The 17,385-nt window shown below is 48.4% G+C and overlaps 1 long non-coding RNA gene across 2 annotated transcripts; it reads left to right on the forward strand.

Annotated features, from left to right (window-relative positions):
• The first annotated feature begins 1,180 nt into the window (after positions 1–1,180).
• LOC127664049 (uncharacterized) lies at positions 1,181–16,788 on the forward strand. Of its 2 annotated transcripts, XR_007973088.1 has the most exons (4): positions 1,181–1,359; positions 13,245–13,419; positions 15,134–15,584; positions 16,310–16,788. It is a non-coding gene; the product is annotated as an uncharacterized LOC127664049 (long non-coding RNA). The 2 variants fall into 2 exon arrangements; XR_007973089.1 differs by lacking the exon at positions 13,245–13,419.
• The last annotated feature ends 597 nt before the right edge of the window (positions 16,789–17,385 follow it).

Here is a 17,385-nt window from a genome sequence, read left to right on the forward strand (position 1 = left end):
TGGTTTTTCTTTTCTGATGGGGTTTCGAGAGTTTTCTCCCTGGAGGGGGACTTTGCAATGTCACACCCGCTCCATAAAGTACCAGTGACAAATGGAAGTTTTATTCTACCAAAGTTCACCCTAGGGAACCAGTGAGTTTATTAGACTGACTTCCAGAGGGTGGGTGAGGGGTTACAGGCAGAAGCACAAGCTAATCTAAGGCAGATGCACTGGACAGTCTGTTCCCAGCGTTGGTAATGGCTTCCTAGTGGCTACACAGATAGAGTCCCCTTCCCCTAGGCTTCCCAAGCCTGTGTACTCTAGACTCTCCCTGAGACCCTCAAGACCGCTTGCAATTGGGGCAGAATTACAAACAACTCACTGGGAGGAGGAGCTGGCTATCAACTAAGGATCAAATGACTCTCCCCTTCTCCTCCTTCTATGAAAGAATGTCAGTTATTAAAAGTCAAGAAGTGCTGGGCGGTGGTGGCACACGCCTGTAATCCCAGCACTTGGGAGGCAGAGGCAGGCGGATTTCTGAGTTCGAGGCCAGCCTGGTCTACAGAGTGAGTTCCAGGACAGCCAGGGCTACACAGAGAAACCCTGTCTAGGAAAAAAAAAAAAAGGCAAGAAGTGGGGCTGGATAGATGGATGGCTCAGTGGTTAAGAGCACTGATTGCTCTTCCAGAGGTCCTGAGTTTAATTCCCAGCACCCACATGGTAGCTCACAACCATCTGTAATGGGATCCGATGCTCTCTTCTAGTATGTGTAAAAGAGACTACAGTGTACTTACATACATAAAAGAAGTCTTTAAAAAAAAAAGTCAACAAGCCTCAACTAAGCCAGTTGGGGTTTTTGTTTGTTTGTTTGTTTGTTTGTTTGTTTGTTTTTGTTTTGTTTGAGATAAGGTCTGTGATGCTTTGCAAGCAGATTCAGATAATCTTACTAAGTGGCTGTCATTTTGCCTGGAGGATAGCATCATACAATAAGTATCACACTATAGGTTAAATTGTACTCCCTTATAAGATATGTTGGACCGCAAGCCCTTGAAAACACGACCTTATTGGGAATCAAGGGTTTCACAGAGGGACCCTTGGAGCCTATGACTGATGTCCTTCTAGAAACAGGAAATTGAAACAAACACAGAGGCAGAGGGAGAATGACACATGATGACAAGGGCAGAGGCTGTAGAGATGACTCTGCAAGCCAAGGAACACAGGAAGACTGCCAGGAAACTGCCAGCAGGCTGGAGAGAAGCAAGGAGCAGCCCTCCTCAGCTCACAGAGGGGCTCAACCCTGCTGAAGGTCTTCGTCTCCCGCTGTCTGCAGAGCTGCGAGGTAGCTAGCCTGCTTCTGCTGCGCAAGGCATCCAGTCGGAGGTACTTTGCTAAGGCCATTCTAGAAAACTAGTGGGGATGACAGACAGAGACCATATAGCATAGCTCCACATGAAACCCAGTTTCCTGCATTCCAGCTCACAAAACTAAAGGAGGACCTGCAAGGTGGCTAGTGGGGTGTGCTGTGTGTAAAGGTGGAGAAGGAGCTTGCTGCCAAGCCTGACTCCTGAGTTCAATCCCCAGCACTCAGATAGTAGGAGAGGACCAAGTCTGGCAAGTTGCCCTCTACACACACACACACACACACACACACTCACTCACACAAACATACATGCACACATGCAGGCATGCACACACAGTTTAAAAATACTAGAGAGAATTTCACCCAAGGGGAAAGGTAAATTATCTTTCCATTCTCTTTATGGATAATAATTCTGAAATCAATTCCTATCAAAGGCATGCCCAGCATACTAATGGCTCCTCCTCATTTTCTCCTTCTTCTCCTCCTCGTCCTCCTCCACACACTGCTTGCTTCTACCCTCTGGGCCTTTCCCCCATCCCCTACAGCTCCCCTACAGTCTCAGGACTCTCATCCTGGGGCTCTGTGCTTCTCAGGTCCTGTTAAGAAAACAACTGCCTGTGCTCGGCCCTGGTAGGGGAGGTGGTGAGGCTGAAAGGCAGATGTAAGCATCTGGAGGGAGAGTGCTGGGGCAGAATGGCCTGGTCTCTACACTGCCCCTCTCCATCACTCTCTGCCCCTCGCCTTCACCCAGAAACTGGAGTTACTTCTCGGAACCTAAAGAACATGTTTGCCCACAGACAGGCTGACTCAATTACCGAGGTAAAGGGCATCTAAATATTGGCAATCCTGCTGGGTTTTTCTTTCCACCCTTCCCTCCCTCTCCCCCAGCCTGGCCTCCCGTCTGACTTCCTTGTTCCACCTTGTCCTCAGGGGAACCTCTGGCATCTCCCACACAACCCACCTCCCATCCACCTTAACCACAAGCCTCTTCCGCCTTCTTGCCAGTCCTAGGAACTGCCAGGATTCAAGGTTCTGCCTGGGGTCCTTTCTCCAGGCTTGGGGAGGAGTAATAAGAACCAAAAAAGATCCAGCTGTGGGGGTCTTCATCTCCAACCTTGGAGTCTGTGTTCTCCCCTGAACAACCTCAAGCCTCAAGCGTCAAGCTTGGTCCATCCAGATCTTGTAACACAAACAGGGAGTCAATCAAGACACAACCCAACCAGTAAGCAGGCAAACAGGGATTCTCTACCAATGAAACAAAGACACGGGGCATGGCTAAGCTTTAGGGGTAGCTGGGATTTGTTCATGTTTTGCCTTTACAAGTCTGGGAATAATTTCTACTCTTGAGTGTAAGTTCCCCTCAAGAGTTCTATAAAGGCCCAACGTCAAACGCTTCATTGCCAGTGGGTACGTAGACTAGAGCAGCCACTGTACTTAACAGTTGGACAGTTTCTCCCAATGTTAAGTGTAGGACCCTGAAAACCCCTCCTAGGTAAACACCCAAAATAACTGAAAACAGAGGCTTAAATAGATACATTTATATGAATATTCACAGCAGCACTGTTTATAACAGCCCAAAGGTAAAAAGACCACGAATGTCCTCTCAGTGAATGGATACACAAATTAGGAAAAACATACAATGGAATAATACTTGGCTATAAAAAGAAACTAAGTCCCAATGCATCTACAACACAGATAAATGTCAAAAACACTACACAGAGTAAAAGAAACCACAAGCAAAGGTTCACATAGTGTGTCAACTATCTAGAGTGTAAATCCATAGAGAGAGAATTCAGATCAGTGATTACCAAGGGCCAGAGGAAGCGGGAGGGGGCGGGGCGGGCCCGGGCATGGCAGCATTTCCTTCTGAACCGGCAGAAAGTTTTAGAATTAGGTCAGCATGAAATCTATACATTATAAATGAACTAAATGACCTTGAATTGTTTGCCATAAGATATTTAGTTTTAGGTTCACCGATTTTACTACATAAAAATTTAAATGCCAGAATGGAGATGATTGGCTAAATTTGGGTCAAGTGTCTCTACTGACCAATGAACACAGCCTAGGGGTGGGATTTAGAGAAGAAATGTAGTTCCCGTGGAAGGTAGATGGCTCGGAGGAATCACATGCCTAAAGTGATTGAGACCTGAGTTCTATAAATAAGACAGCTCGATGAATTATCAGAATGTAGGGAGCTTAGAAGTGCTCTATCCAGTCAGTAGGTCTGGCTATGTATGGCTACTTAGATTCAGATAGTTCCAATCCTAAATGATGCTGATGCCCTTCTAGAGCAGGTAACACCTTACTGGCCAGCAAAGATGTATAACTTTTCATTGAGCTTTTAAAACATTTATTTGTTCATTTCTAGTTATTTATTTGTATCTTATGTGCACTAGTGTTTGCCTATATGTGTGTCTGTTTGTAGTATGTCTATATGAGGATGTCAGATCCTCTGGAACTGGAGTTACAGTTGTTAGCTGCCACGTGGGTTCTGGGAATCGAACCTGGATTCTCTGGAAGGTAGCCAGTACTCCCAACCGCTGAACCTCCTCTCCAGCCCCTATTTATTCGTTTAAAATTTTTGTGTGTGAATGTACAGGTGCAAAACCGCCATGACACCTACAGATTGGTTCTCTCATTCCATCTTGTTGGTCCTGGGAAAAAACTCGGACTGTTGGCCTTTGCAGCAGGTACCTTTACCCAGTGAGTTATCTTGCCAGCCCAAACTGTACAGAGTTCTATCAGGAAGGGTGTTAACTCAGACCTTACAGAGAACAGCTCTTTCAATTTATGGAAAGTGGGGCCTAGCGTTGATGGCTTGCCTGTGAGGTGTCACCATAAAGCCCCATTCGTGAATACTTCATGAGCTCTTGCTCAATGAGCCAGTCGGTGGTGTGGCCTGGTGGGAGGAAGCAGGTCACCAAGGGGACTTGCCTCTGAGGGATGAAGTTTGTTCTCTGATGTCTCTGCCTCCTGGTTACCAGGAAGTGGGTAGCTCTGCTCTGCCGTGATGCGCTGCAGGAAGTAGGTAGCTCTGCTCTGCTGTGATGCACTGCCTCACTGCGGCCTAGGGGTCTATAGACCCCTGACCTTTGAAACTTTGAGCTATGACAACTCAGCCCTTCTTCAAGTCCTCTGGTGTTTGGTCACAGCCGTGAAGACAGGAGGGACTTACCTAAACACAGGCAACAAACAACTCAGGAGCTGCCAGACAATTCAGATCTTGGTGTCGAGGGACAGGTGGAGTTCTTCATTGAAAAGAGGCTCAATTATTTGTTTATAAAAGCAGTATTCCTGTTGCATGAAGATTTTAAAACCTCAAAAAAAAAAAAAGAGTAAAGATCAGCATAATTTCCATGACTCAGAGATTATCCTAATTAACATGCATGTATATATACATATCCCACTAGACTTTGTTCCCTATGCGTTTCTACTTATAGAGAGGTATATATGGAGAGAAATGCATTTTATTCGGTCTCCTTTTTTTTTTTTTTACAATGTATTTCAGACATTTCTTATGTCATCAGCTGTAGATTCTTGCCATCATTTTAATATCTGTGGGAGATGGATTCTGAACGGAAGTTTCAGAAGGGCTTAAAAGTGATTCACCACATTGCACAGGCCCTTGAAGAGACAGAGTGAGGGCCAGGGCCTGCTCAGCAGAGAACAGAATGTGGTAGGAGTCCAGATGGTGACAGGGTACCCTGTCCACTAAAAGCTGTCCTTCGTAGCTGCTGGGGGGAGCGACACACTAAAGATGACATCATATCACAGGCCTGTACAGGCTGCTGTGGGTCCCCCCCCACCACCACCACCACCGGTTCCCCACCCTCTCACAGCCCCCACAGGGCCTGATGAGAAGCCGAGACCATGACAAGGCGGCCCTGTGCCTTTCTGCTCCACAAGGGCCCTCAGTAGCAAGCCAGGAGCCAATCCGTCGAGCAGTTGAATTTGAGGAGCACATAGCTTACCTCACCCAGACACAAGGTCTCATAGCAAATGGGTGTCAAGGTTGGGACTAGAACCTGTGACTCCCAGGCCAGAGATTTGGCACCCACAAAGTCCAGACCTGTCTCTAGTTCTTGAGGCCCTGCCTTGTTTGTGTCTCCCTGCGTGTGCATGTGCTCCGTGGCACAGACAGGGAAATCATGAAGGCCTGCAGAGAAGAGGTCCTGCTGTCTCTGAGCTAGGCAATAGCGACCCCTGATGTGTATAGTCCACTGGGTGTGTCTAGTACAGAACTGAGACCCTGATCTGACCCATCCAGAGGGCTGAGCCTAAACAGCTTCTGAGTCACAGAAGGCCTGTTACGTGAGTCAGCAACATTCCTGGGAGCCCAGAGCCCCACAGCTTAGCCTCAGGCTCTTCCTGTAAGTCTTGGTGAGCCTGGGGTGTGTTCTTTAGCTAGCTGAGAGGAAAGAAGCCTGACAGTGGGTTCAGGGCATGGCTTGGAGGCCTGGGGGCTGCCCTGGGGGGATAGCCACACCAATTCCATGACTCAGAGACCCCAGCCACTTCTGCTGTCTGGATGTTTGGTGCTGACCCTACATGCTGTCTGTTAGAATGCTCCAGGCAAAAGTTTCTAGAAACTGTAAGGACTGGAGAGGACAGTGGGAGGCAGTAAAAATCTTCCCTAGTACCCTATGGACCCCCCCTTTAGACAAATTGCTTTCTATTTTGGGGTGTCAGGGGCAGGGGATAGAAGCACGGGCTGCCACAGACCAACTGGCTGCTGGGCTTGCAGTCTCAACTCTGCCTCTTCCTCAGGATGACCATCATAAGTACTCTCTAGGCTAAGTACCTCTCTAGGCCCCTGAAAAAGAGGGAGCCAGGCTCCCCTCTCCAGAATTGCATAACTAGATGAAGGACTTGCATGCAGTGCCTAGGGAGATAGCACAGGACCCAGAGAAAGTGCTAGGAGTTAGTGGCTATGATTAACATAAAAGAACACAATGGCTAGGGTCTCTCTTCTTGTCTTGTGTTCTTCTTATTTTTTTTATTAAATCTTTATTTATCTATAATATATAAGTACACTGTAGCTGTATTCAGACACTCCAGAAGAGGGCATCAGATCTCAATCCGGATGGTTGTGAGCCACCATGTGGTTGCTGGGATTTGAACTCAGGACCTTCGGAAGAGCAGTCAATGTTCTTAACCACTGAGCCATGTCTCCAGCCCCAGCCACTTATGCCTTTGTTTAATGTGTGTTTATTAAGTGTCTGCCAGTGAACAAAGAACTCAGAACAAGACTTTCCAGGGACCCACGATCCAAGAATTGCTGATGTTAACAGATACCCACAGACATGGTCTATACCGTCATAGCATGGACTTGCTCGAAAGGGAAACGAGAAACAGATCAAGAGATCATTAAAGAAAAATATTCTGAGATGGTGAAGATGTTGTGTGGGCCCCTGTGTGTGGAAGGGGAGGAAGGGGAGGCTGTGCTGAGACAGGAAGAGGCTGTGCAGCAGCCTGCCTTAGGAAGAAGCAGCAGCGTTTCAGATGGAGCAAGGGCAAGGCAGGAAGACAAAACTGGAGGAGGCTGAGTGTAAAAGACCCACTGGAGCAGTGGTTCTCAACCTGTGGGTCATGACCCCCTTAGGGTCACATAGTAGATGCTCTGTGTATCAGATATTTACGTAACGATTTGTAACAGTAGCAAAATTACGGTTATGAAGTAGCAACAGAATAATTTTATGCAGTAGGAAGGATTGTATTAAAGGATCACAGCATTAGGAAGTTTGAGATCCTCTGTTCTAGAGGGTTGGAGACTAGTTTGAGGGAGAGGGAGAGAAATAAAGGCAAGGAAGGCAGGATACTTGCCCAAGCTTAAGCCCTTCTCTGTAACCTGAGGTGGCAGAGCAAGCTCCTAAACACCAAAGCAGGACTGAGCTAGGCAGAGCTTAGCTACCTCCTAAGGTAGAACCCCAAGTCCTATGGCTGCTATGATGCCATTCCCTGCCTCCCAAGTCCCTGCAGGGCATGATGGGAAGCAGAAATCATGACAAGGTTGTCCCATGCCCCCCTGTTCTATGCATAAGGGCCCTCAGCAGCATGCCAGGAGCCAATCTGCAAAGCAGTTGGACCTAGGAATGCATGGCCCGCCCCACCCAGACACAAGGAGCCTTTTCTTGGCTAGACTTCTAGAATAAGGCTTTCCAGGGGCTGGGGGTGGGGGTCACCCTCTTTCTCCTGTTCATAAACATGATTAAGGCTTTTGCTAGGCAGAGCAAACACAGCTGTGAGTCAGAGCCCACGGGCAGCACCTGCTGGGAGGCACTCGGGGCAGGGGAGGGAAGGAGGGAACCTTAGGTTCTCTGGGGTCCTCTTTCTGCTTATGAAGTTCAACTACCACAGCCTTCAAGGATCTAAATTGGCCATGGATAAGACTACCACAGATGATCCTCTGAACCCACTTCAGAACCAGAGAAACTGAGGCCAGGGAGGGGTGTGTCCTCCAACCTGAGAATTTAATGCGTCAGGCCATTGGTAAGAGTTTAAACAGCATTTCCCAACCAACTGTGGTACGGTTACTCCTATGACTGACATCTTTATAAATAGAAAACTAAAGCTTCAAGAGTTTCAATTTGCACATCCAATTTCAGAAGTCAGGATTTGAACTCCAGCCTTCTAATTAAAGCATACTTTCTCTTTGCGTTTTATTAATTTACATGAAATTCTTTTTGTTTGTTTGTTTCTTTTGTTTTGTTTTATTTTGTTTTGTTTTCCAGCCAAGCTTTCTCTGTGTAGCCCTGGCTATCCTGGAACTCACATTCTTTAGACCAGGCTGTCCTCAAACTCAGAGATCCACCTGCCCCCCACCTCCCAAGTGCTGGGATTAAAGGTGTGTGCCACCACCACCCAGCTACACTAAATTCCTTTGCTCAAAAGAAGTTACTTATTGCTATTGTGATCAGATGAAGATTGACAGTAAAAGCAACACGAACCTAATTATGCCAGGAGCTGCCGGGCTAGCAGCTGCTGCTATCCTGAGAACTGAGAACTGTTCTCTTACCACTGCGGAAAAAGAGAGAGACAAGATCTGGGTAAGAACAGGGACCTAAGTTCCATCTCATTGTGATCCCAGCACCGGCGGGAGAGAAATGGACAACCTAGCTTCTACACGGTGATCTCCAGGCCAGTGAGAGATCTCATCTCAAAAAGCAAAGTGTCTGTCCCTTAAGGAGCTCCAGTCTCCATATTGTATCTGCACGTGCCTGAATGTGAGGGGCTGCCGGTGGCCCAGCAGTGATGAATTGAGTCTGCCATGAACTCAGCTGGATGAGGTTTCCCTGTATGCAGCTTGGTTTCTGTAGCTGAGTCACACAGCCATCATTGATGCTTTTCAGTGGACTCTGTTCTCTACCTCTGTGGCTCCTGGAAAGACACCATCTTTGGCTGTGTGTGTGTGTGTGTGTGTGTGTGTGTGTGTGTGTGTGTCTGGTAAAGTCATGGTAATGCCCAGCACTCTCCTTCCCAGGGCCTGGGTCCCGGTGAGGCCAAGTGCAGAGGAGAGAGAAAGCTCTCAGCTGAGCCTTGCTGGTTATGCAACCCCAGTGCAGCATAAGCCTGGCTGTTAGGGCCATTAAGAAGTTCAAATGCTTATTTACTGCAGCATAAAGGAAGCCCTTCTGGTGAGTGCAGCACGCCATCCGGAATCATACTGACGATACAGCCCCCCCCCCCCTCAGCACAGCTCACAGGCTTAATTACCGTACTGTGCTAGAAGGAACGAATGCTTAAACGCCCGCCAAGCCAAGACTGCAGCAGAGCCTTCCGGCTCCTTGGAGAATGCTTGCTTCTCCTTTGTCTCTCTCCCCAAAACCCACTGCCTTGGAAAACTACCCACCTTCCCCAAACGCCCTTGACACTCCTGTCCTAGGGATCCGTTTCTGCATTCTTCCCTGTCAGCGACCACATACACTTTCCTCTCTGCCTGACCCGGGGTTGTGGTTATGAGAAGACTGTGTTGACATCAGAGCCTTACCAGCTCTGTTCTCCAGGGGGCCAGTCCTTAACCTCTCTGGGTCTATTTCCCTCAGCTGTGGGATGGAAGTCACAGTGTGATTCTAGTGTACACAGTCAGGACAAGGATACAGCGGGCAGCAAATGAAGAGCGCGCAGTGAGGTATATATTTAACGATCCACATTATCCTTGCTTAGTGAAGCCTTGTCTGGCTTTTGGAGCTCTGTTCGTATTTCCATGAGGCCTTCCGCAGCCCCTTCCTCCAACATCAGTGCTTTCTACTCCCTTTCTGGGCAAGCTACGTGGTGTGGCCGTCACCTGGTGTAACCAGAGCAATCTCGTTATTCTCCTCATCTCTGGCCTCCCACCATACCTGAGGCTGGCTGGGCCCTTGCACACAGTAAGACTAAATAAGGAATGAGGAGTCTGGTTTTTGGCTTTGCTAGGGGTAGGGGGGGGATCTCACGACATCAGTGCATCAGGACCCGTGACCTTCTCCCTAACACCTGACAGCTCCTGTTGGTTACCAGGTGGAAAAGCCAGGTGCTAGATTGTATTATTTACTCTTTTTCATACAAAATGCCCAGCAGAAGCATGGCTTTGTTTTGGCTTACAGTTATGGTGTGTAATGGCAGGAAAGTGGTGGCGGCAGATGCTGGAAGTAGCCAGTTACATCATCCCACAGTCAGGAAACAGATCAGCATGTTCTGGTGCTCAACTACCTGTATGCAATATACATACCTTCCCTGTATGCAGTCAGGAATGGTACTGCCCACATTTGAGGCAGGTTTTTTTCACCTCTATTATCCCAGTCTAGAAACTTCCTCATAGACACGCCCATTTGTCCCCTAGATCCTATCAAGTTGGCAATCGGATATTAACCGTCACACGGTGGGGGAGGGGGCAGTACTAGTTTAGGTAGGCTGTCATCACACGGTTTTATAAACGAGGTGTCTTAAAATAAAAGGAAGGTATTCTCTCAGCCTCTCCTCAGTGTCGTCTCTGCCTCTCCTGCTGAATGGCGTCCTCCCTGTGCAACCCTATCCTCACACCACAGGCCCACTTCTCTGTAAAGACAATAATCGCACTAGTCATGCCGGGTTAGCCCTGCAGCCACTAATCCAATGCAACAGTATCTTCGTCTCACAGGCCAGACTCCGCCACATCCGGATAATCTCACGTTTATGGACACTGCTGGCATTGGCGCTGCCATGCGTGTTTGGGAGAGACGCACAGGATACAGCCCTCGAGGCAAAGCAGTCGCCATCTTTGTCAGAACAGCTGTGTCTACTTGCAAGAGACCTTCACCAAAGGGCCTGGCATTCCCTCAGAGAAGGACCCTCCCCCTGAGATTCCATCCATTCCTCCCAGTCATTAGCATGTAATGCTGTTCCAACTGCACATGGCCTTGGGTATCTGGAGGTTCAGATGGAGGCTGAGGAAGGTTAACTGAGGGGAACTCCTTCTATAGGGGAAGCCTGCATCCATTCTGAGTCAAGACTGTCCAGTATAGCTGCTTTGGGGTTCCCCATGTTCCCCTAAGTAAGTCTCACTCATGTAAGTCTAATAAACTCCTTGGTTTTTGTTGGGGCTTTAATAGAGGGGGTGGATGCTATTCATACCTTCCCAGGGAGAAATTCTTGTAAGAGGAAACTAAAGGTAGCCCCATAACCCCAGGACTCAGGAGACATAAGCCACTGACCTTGGACTGTTTGTTTGTTTGTTTGTTTGTTGAGACAGGGTTTCTCTATATAGCCCTGGCTGTCCTGGAACTCTGTAGACCAGACTGGTCTTGAACTCAGAAATCTGCCTGCCTCTGCCTCCCAAGTACTAGGATTAAAGGCGTGCGCCACCACTGCCTGGTTTGACCTCGGACTTTCTTTGTGGAAGCTTGAGAAACCGTGTGAGAGGGCAAGTGAGAGCAGCAGCCCAGGAATGAGGTCACCAGCACTCGGCCTTCCGCTCCCACCATGGTCTTAGAGGCCTCCCGTCCCTAGTTCTCTTCCTGGTAAAATGGGAGGAGTACACACGATCGTGCTTGTACACACACACACCACACACACACACACACACAGACACACACACACCTAAACAGCCTGGGAGAGCCGTGTGAGCCAGGGAATGTGAAGAGGCTTTGCAGTGGAAGGCCACACAGCGAGACTCTTGCGAGAGACTGTTTGCCCTTCCCTTATGCCTCTAGGTGAGGCAGACTGAGCCACTGCAAGTGGTCTTACTCTGCACAACCATACTACTTAAGGCCTCAGCCCTTCCATCCGGGCCCGAGTTTCTCTATAAACATCCCTTCTCCCTGCCCTTCCTCAATGGGGTTGGTTAGTACCCCAAGTCTTAGTTTCTCCTCTATAAAGTGGGGACAACGGTTGCCACGCCATCTGCTTGTTGCAAGGATGAATTTATTTTTTGATGTGTACGTGTGCATACATATTCATGAAGGTGTGTGTACCCTTGTGTGGAGGACATCAGATGTCTTCCTCAGCCACTGTCCACCCTATTTTTTGAGACAGGATCTCACTGGACCTGTTCATCCATGTAGCTAAGTTGATTGGCCAATCCTCCAGGAATCCACCGGTCCATTCTGTCCCCCACCCCCACCCTCCACCAGCACTGGGGTTACAAATGCACACAGTGCACTGATTTGAAATGGGTGCTGAAGATCTGAATTCAGGCCTTTATGATTGCACTGCAAACGCTTTGCCCACTGAGCCATCTCCCTAGCCTGCAAAGAGAAAACTTTGAGGAAACGAACTGTGTTAATTCAGTATGTGACTGTCACATGGTAAGCTTGATTAAGTCTTCGTCAGTCTTGATTTGGTATAGGAAGCAAGTATTGTCCCCCAAAGCAGTGGTATCTAGGGCCAATTTCTCATTCCCTTGATCCTCCTGTGTACATTATCCAGCATCCCCTGAATCATAGATATGAAGTGCCTGCCCTGTCCCCGGTCTACATAGCAAGCAGCCTCCGGTCTGGACAATCTCTGTGAGGAGCCGCCTTTTAGGGTGCTTCCGGCTCCTGACTCGACAGGACTAGAAACAGGAATTGAACAAGTGCCAGGACCTTGGGTCTGTCTCCTGCTCGGCCTTTTAACAAGCTGGAGCAATTTCCTCTCTTCCCAGACTCTGCCCTCTAATCTACAGCAGAACCTGCCTGGCATGCGTGTCCTTTCCTTTGAACAAGTAAAGGTTACCCTTGACCTACCTTAATCAAAGTTCCCAGCCGACCCAGGCATGCACTGTTCTCTCTAACAGGACCGTGGCCCTCAGACTCCACAGGGTACACTTCTCAGCCTTTTCAGGTCCTCAGCACGCAGCAAGGCCATCCTTGTCCACCACCTAACACCGTCTGTGGATATAAAGCCCTGGTGCTCCCTTCTCCTGAATAACCATGATAGACATGTATTTGTGGTTTACCTTTGCCAGGCTCCCTCAGTAGAACACAAACCCCATGAATTCAGGTACCGTCTCTGCTTTGTTCAGGATGCTGTTCCCATGCCTGATGCAGGGACAGGCACCTATCAAGTATTTGGGGGTGTTCTGTCTGGCTTGGCTTTTTGTTTGTTTGTTTTGTTTTTTTTGTTTTTTATGCGTGCCATTTAGATTTTGCTTCTTGGGAGTTATTTTTGTTTTTGAAACGGAGTCTCATATAGCCCAGATGGGCCTCAAACTTGATATAGTATCAAGTATAGAATATATAGTATAGTGAACTCCTGATTTTCTTGCTTCTATCTCCTAAGTTTGCAGATTATACACATGTACCACAATGCCTGGCTTCCCTATTCGGTATATTTTAGAAAGGAGAAGGGAACTGGTGCCCACATGCATGAACCGAGCCCGTGCTCACTAAAACACCTTTCTCTTTTCTCTTTCACTGTTACCACTGAGGTGGGTTTTCCCTTCCCTCCATCTGTACAATCATTGTTTCAGCAAGGTCTGCTGAGGCATGGTGCTGTGCCCAGGGGATATGCATGTAGTCCTGATGGCCCAGGCTGCGTCCCCAGATGTTACATCTTCTGAGGAAGGGCAGAAGTAGCGGGCAGCTCACATAGGAAGCCAGCTTCGCAGTGGGCAGCCGGCAGATGACGATCAGGAGACAAGCAGGGTAAGGTGGATCTGGAGATCACTGTTCCTAGGGAATGCTGTGGGTCCTGAGTTGTTTTGGTGAGGACCCTAGCAATCCAGAAATAAGACTGAATTCCTTGGGCCCCGCCTCCTCACCTGTTTCCATGAAGATGCTCTTTTCCACTTGCCAATGGACCACAGCAATTAAAACGTCCCATGTCTACACAATGAGGGGCCAGAGTTATTCTGGGACTTGTCCTTTCCCTGTCTTGCTACGGATTCCTGGCTGCTTGGCCCCTTCCTGGGAAACCCCTTCCCTTCCCCCCTCTAACACACAGTGCAGGCGGCTCTGGATTCCCTCCAGAGCCTCTGCTTCTGCCCCAGCTCCCAGACTCTGATACTTCCCCCACAACAGCCACAGGAGCACCCTCACCTGGCTCTGGCCTCTCGCTCTCTCCTCACCCTCATGTTCCGTCAGCTTGAGCCCCTGGCATAACCCTACCAGGAGGTGTTGCAGGACACTTAAGGAAGCCGTTTTCAGGAGGATTTTACTTAGTACAAATCATCGGTTCTTCCTGCTGAAGGCGCCTCCATTTTCCCATTTTACACATGAAGGCTTGGGATATTTATCTAATTAGAGGCTAATCAGGGAATTCAAGCCGGAGGAGGGAGGGAAGGAGTTTTTTGTGTGTGCTGCCTAGTTTTTTGTCAACTTGACACAAGCCAGAGTCATAAGAAAGGAGGGGATTTCACTTGAGAAAATTCCCCTGCCAGATTGGCCCGAGGTGTGCTTTCCTGACTAATGAATGCTTTGGGAGGATTCAGTTCACTGTGAATGGTGCTGCCCTGGGCTGCTGGCCCCGGCTGCTAGAAGAAAGCAGGCTGAGTGAGCCAGTATGCAGCACTCTGTCAAGGCTCTGCTTCAGTTCCTGCCTCTAGGTTCCTGTCCTGCTTGAATTCCTGCCCTGAACTCCCTCAGTGATGGATTGTTACCTGGAAGTAAACCCTTTCTTCTCCAAGTTTCCTTAAGGCTCTGTGTAGCTTCTTTTTTTTTTTTTTTTTTTTTTTTTTTTTTTTGTGGTTTTTCAAGACAGGGTTTCTCTGTGTAGCCCTGGCTGTCCTGGAACTCACTCTGTAGACCAGGCTGGCCTCAAACTCAGAAATCCACCTGCCCTCTGCCTCCCAAGTGCTGGGATTATAGGCGTGTGCCACCACACCCGGCTTGTGTAGCTCTTTAAAAAAAAACAAGATTTATTTATTGTTATATGTAAGTACACTGTAGCTGTCTTCAGACACACCAGAAAAGGAAGTCAGATCTCATTACGGATGGTTTTAGCTACCATGTGGTTGCTGGGACTTGAACTCAGAACCTTTGGAAGGGCAGTCAGTGCTCATAACCACTGAGCCATCTCTCCAGCCCTCTGTGTAGCTCTTAACCTACATCTTTACTCCTGAGGAGTAGACCACACAAAGCCCATCTGCTCCTCACTCCTGTAGCCTTGCCTAGATTAAAGAACCAAGGGCCTTCCTTTCCACTGAATCTGTTTGGTTTCCCAAATGGAAGGACCAAAGTATAGAACTTGTCCAGTCTGGTGAGACCTTGGGGAAGGGAATTTGATTGGGAGCCTGTCCATTGTGTGCTTTCAGAAATGATTATGGCCGCTGCCTAATGGCTTGTGGATGTATCCGCTGCTCTTCTGAGCAACTGAGCCTGTATTAGCTGGTTTAATCCTCACTGCTATTCTATTTCACAGGCAAGGAGACCTGTCTACATGTACTTTGTAAAGAAGCTGCAGTTGGACCCAGCCTGTCCAGCTGCCCAGATCAGCCACATGGATACAGCCTTTCCTAGTCACTAACACAGACCCACACGCACAGCCACCCAGAAGTCATCCCTGGAACATGGGAGTGCATATGAGTGCAGAGACCAGTCAACCCCTCCAACTCGCACCCCCAGCCCTCATCCTTAACTTTTGCAATGTTTGTGCTCCAGACCAGAAGCCATTTGTACAGTAACTGGCCTGGATCCTTTTAGAAGAAAAATGTGATTTTCTTTTCCACTCCACAGGCTCCCACTTCTCTCCCCTCCATCCAGGCCTTGTTTATTTCAGTAAAGAAACAGCCTTTGAAGTCCTCCAAGAGGGACAGGGCGGCACTACAAACATCGAGAAGCATGCCACATGTTGGTTGGAACATGGAAGTTTTGTAAGGATTAATAAGTTTTTGGAACCTGTGGATACTGCTGTTCTTTCAAGGTCAAATTAAAAATTTAAACACACACACACACCTTGAAAATCACAGCTGTTGGGGGGAAAAACTCCTGCCAGGGCAGGGAGCTGAGTGGGGGTTTCCTTGGGTGTGGGCAGAGAATCTGACTACACACTCAAGCCCAGACAACAGGACCAGTGATGTTTCCTTTGGTTCCTCTCATTGCTGGTCACTCAGGATTCTGCCCTTCTGGCCTTGTTTGATGTCAGACAGTCCCTTGAGGAAATTATGACTCTACTGAACAACAGCTTTTCATTTGTCTATTTATTCAGAAGTGGGATCTCTCCACGTCGTCCAGTCTGGTCTCGAACCCCTGAGCTTGAATGATCCTCCTACCCCAGCCTCCTGAATAGCTGAGACCATAAGAATACACCACTCTTCCTAGCTAATAGTAGTATCTTGAGTTTGGGGGTGATACTTATTTGTTTATTTGAAGTAGGGTCTCGTGTAGCCCAAGCTAGCCTCAAACTCACTATGTAGTTAAAGCTAGCTCCTCCCTCCACATACTAGGATGACTGGCGTGCATCACTGCCCCATTGTGATAGCTCAGTGTTTTGTGTGAGTGCACATATGGGTGCACATGAGTATAAGGCCAGCAGTTGTCTCTCAGTCCCTTCCACAATCATTTTCTACCTAATTTACAACACATGGTTTCTCCCTAGACCTGGAACGCACCGGTTCGTCTAGACTGGCAGGCCTGTAAGCGCCCCTGGATCCTCTTGTCTCTTCCCAGTGTCGTGACTAGAGCACCGCCCCGCTGTGCTCAGCTTTTTGACTGAGCGCTGAAGGTCTGAAGTCGGGCACTCAGGATTGTGAAGCAAGTGCCTTACCAACTGAACCACCTCCAAGCCCTCTACAAGAACCTTTAAAAAGTGTCTTCACCCAGGCAGTAGTGACCGCTCCTATCTCAGTCTCCCAGCTCTTAATGTTTTTGTTTGTTTGTTTGTTTGTTTTTGTTTTTTGGATTTGGGTTTTTTTTTTCAAGACAAGGTTTCTCTGTATAGCACTGGCTGTCCTGGAACTCACTCTGTAGTCCAGGCTGGCCTCGAACTCAGAAATTTGCCTGCCTCTGCCTCCCAGAGTGCTGGGATTACAGGCGTGTGCCACCACCGCCCAGCCTAGCTCTTGATGTTTAAATTAAAAAAAAAAAAATTTAAAAAAAAAACTTTTTTGGAATGTGTCTGGCTTGTGAAATCTCACGGTGGTTCACAGGAGAGGTGGGCCTCCACATCACAAGTCGGAGTGGAGGCAGAGTCTTGTAAACATAGCAGCATGCAGGGGAAGGCACAGGGAAGTTGGCACCAGGGGCTCTTCCGACCAGAATGGAAGAGGGCTTGTCAGAGAGCAAGTGAAGCAGGGGAGGAAGATGCAGCAAATGACCCCAGGGGACCCACACTTATCTGAGGGCTCCCGAGATCTCATGCACTTGTCGTTGATTCTGCAAGGAGCACGGCTCTCGTTACACCCCGAGAAACTGAGGCACGGAGAGGTGAAAGTCACATGCAAGTTCTCACAGTACTGGGGCTCTTACCCAAGCTACTGGGAGGACCAGCTACCCAATTTAACATTTAAACAAAAAGGGGAAGCACTTGTCTCCTTGTTCACAGATTATAAAGAAATTTAAGCCTTTCTGAATCTGGGGGCTTGTGTGGCTGCTTGGGCATTGACTGAGACCCTAGCCCTGCTGCTATCTTGGAGGACAACTCCTTCCTTTATCTGTCTCTGTTCCTGCTTAGAG

The sequence above is a fragment of the Apodemus sylvaticus genome, chromosome 13, assembly GCF_947179515.1.
Source record: "Apodemus sylvaticus chromosome 13, mApoSyl1.1, whole genome shotgun sequence".
In the NCBI taxonomy this organism is placed as follows: Eukaryota; Metazoa; Chordata; class Mammalia; order Rodentia; family Muridae; genus Apodemus; species Apodemus sylvaticus.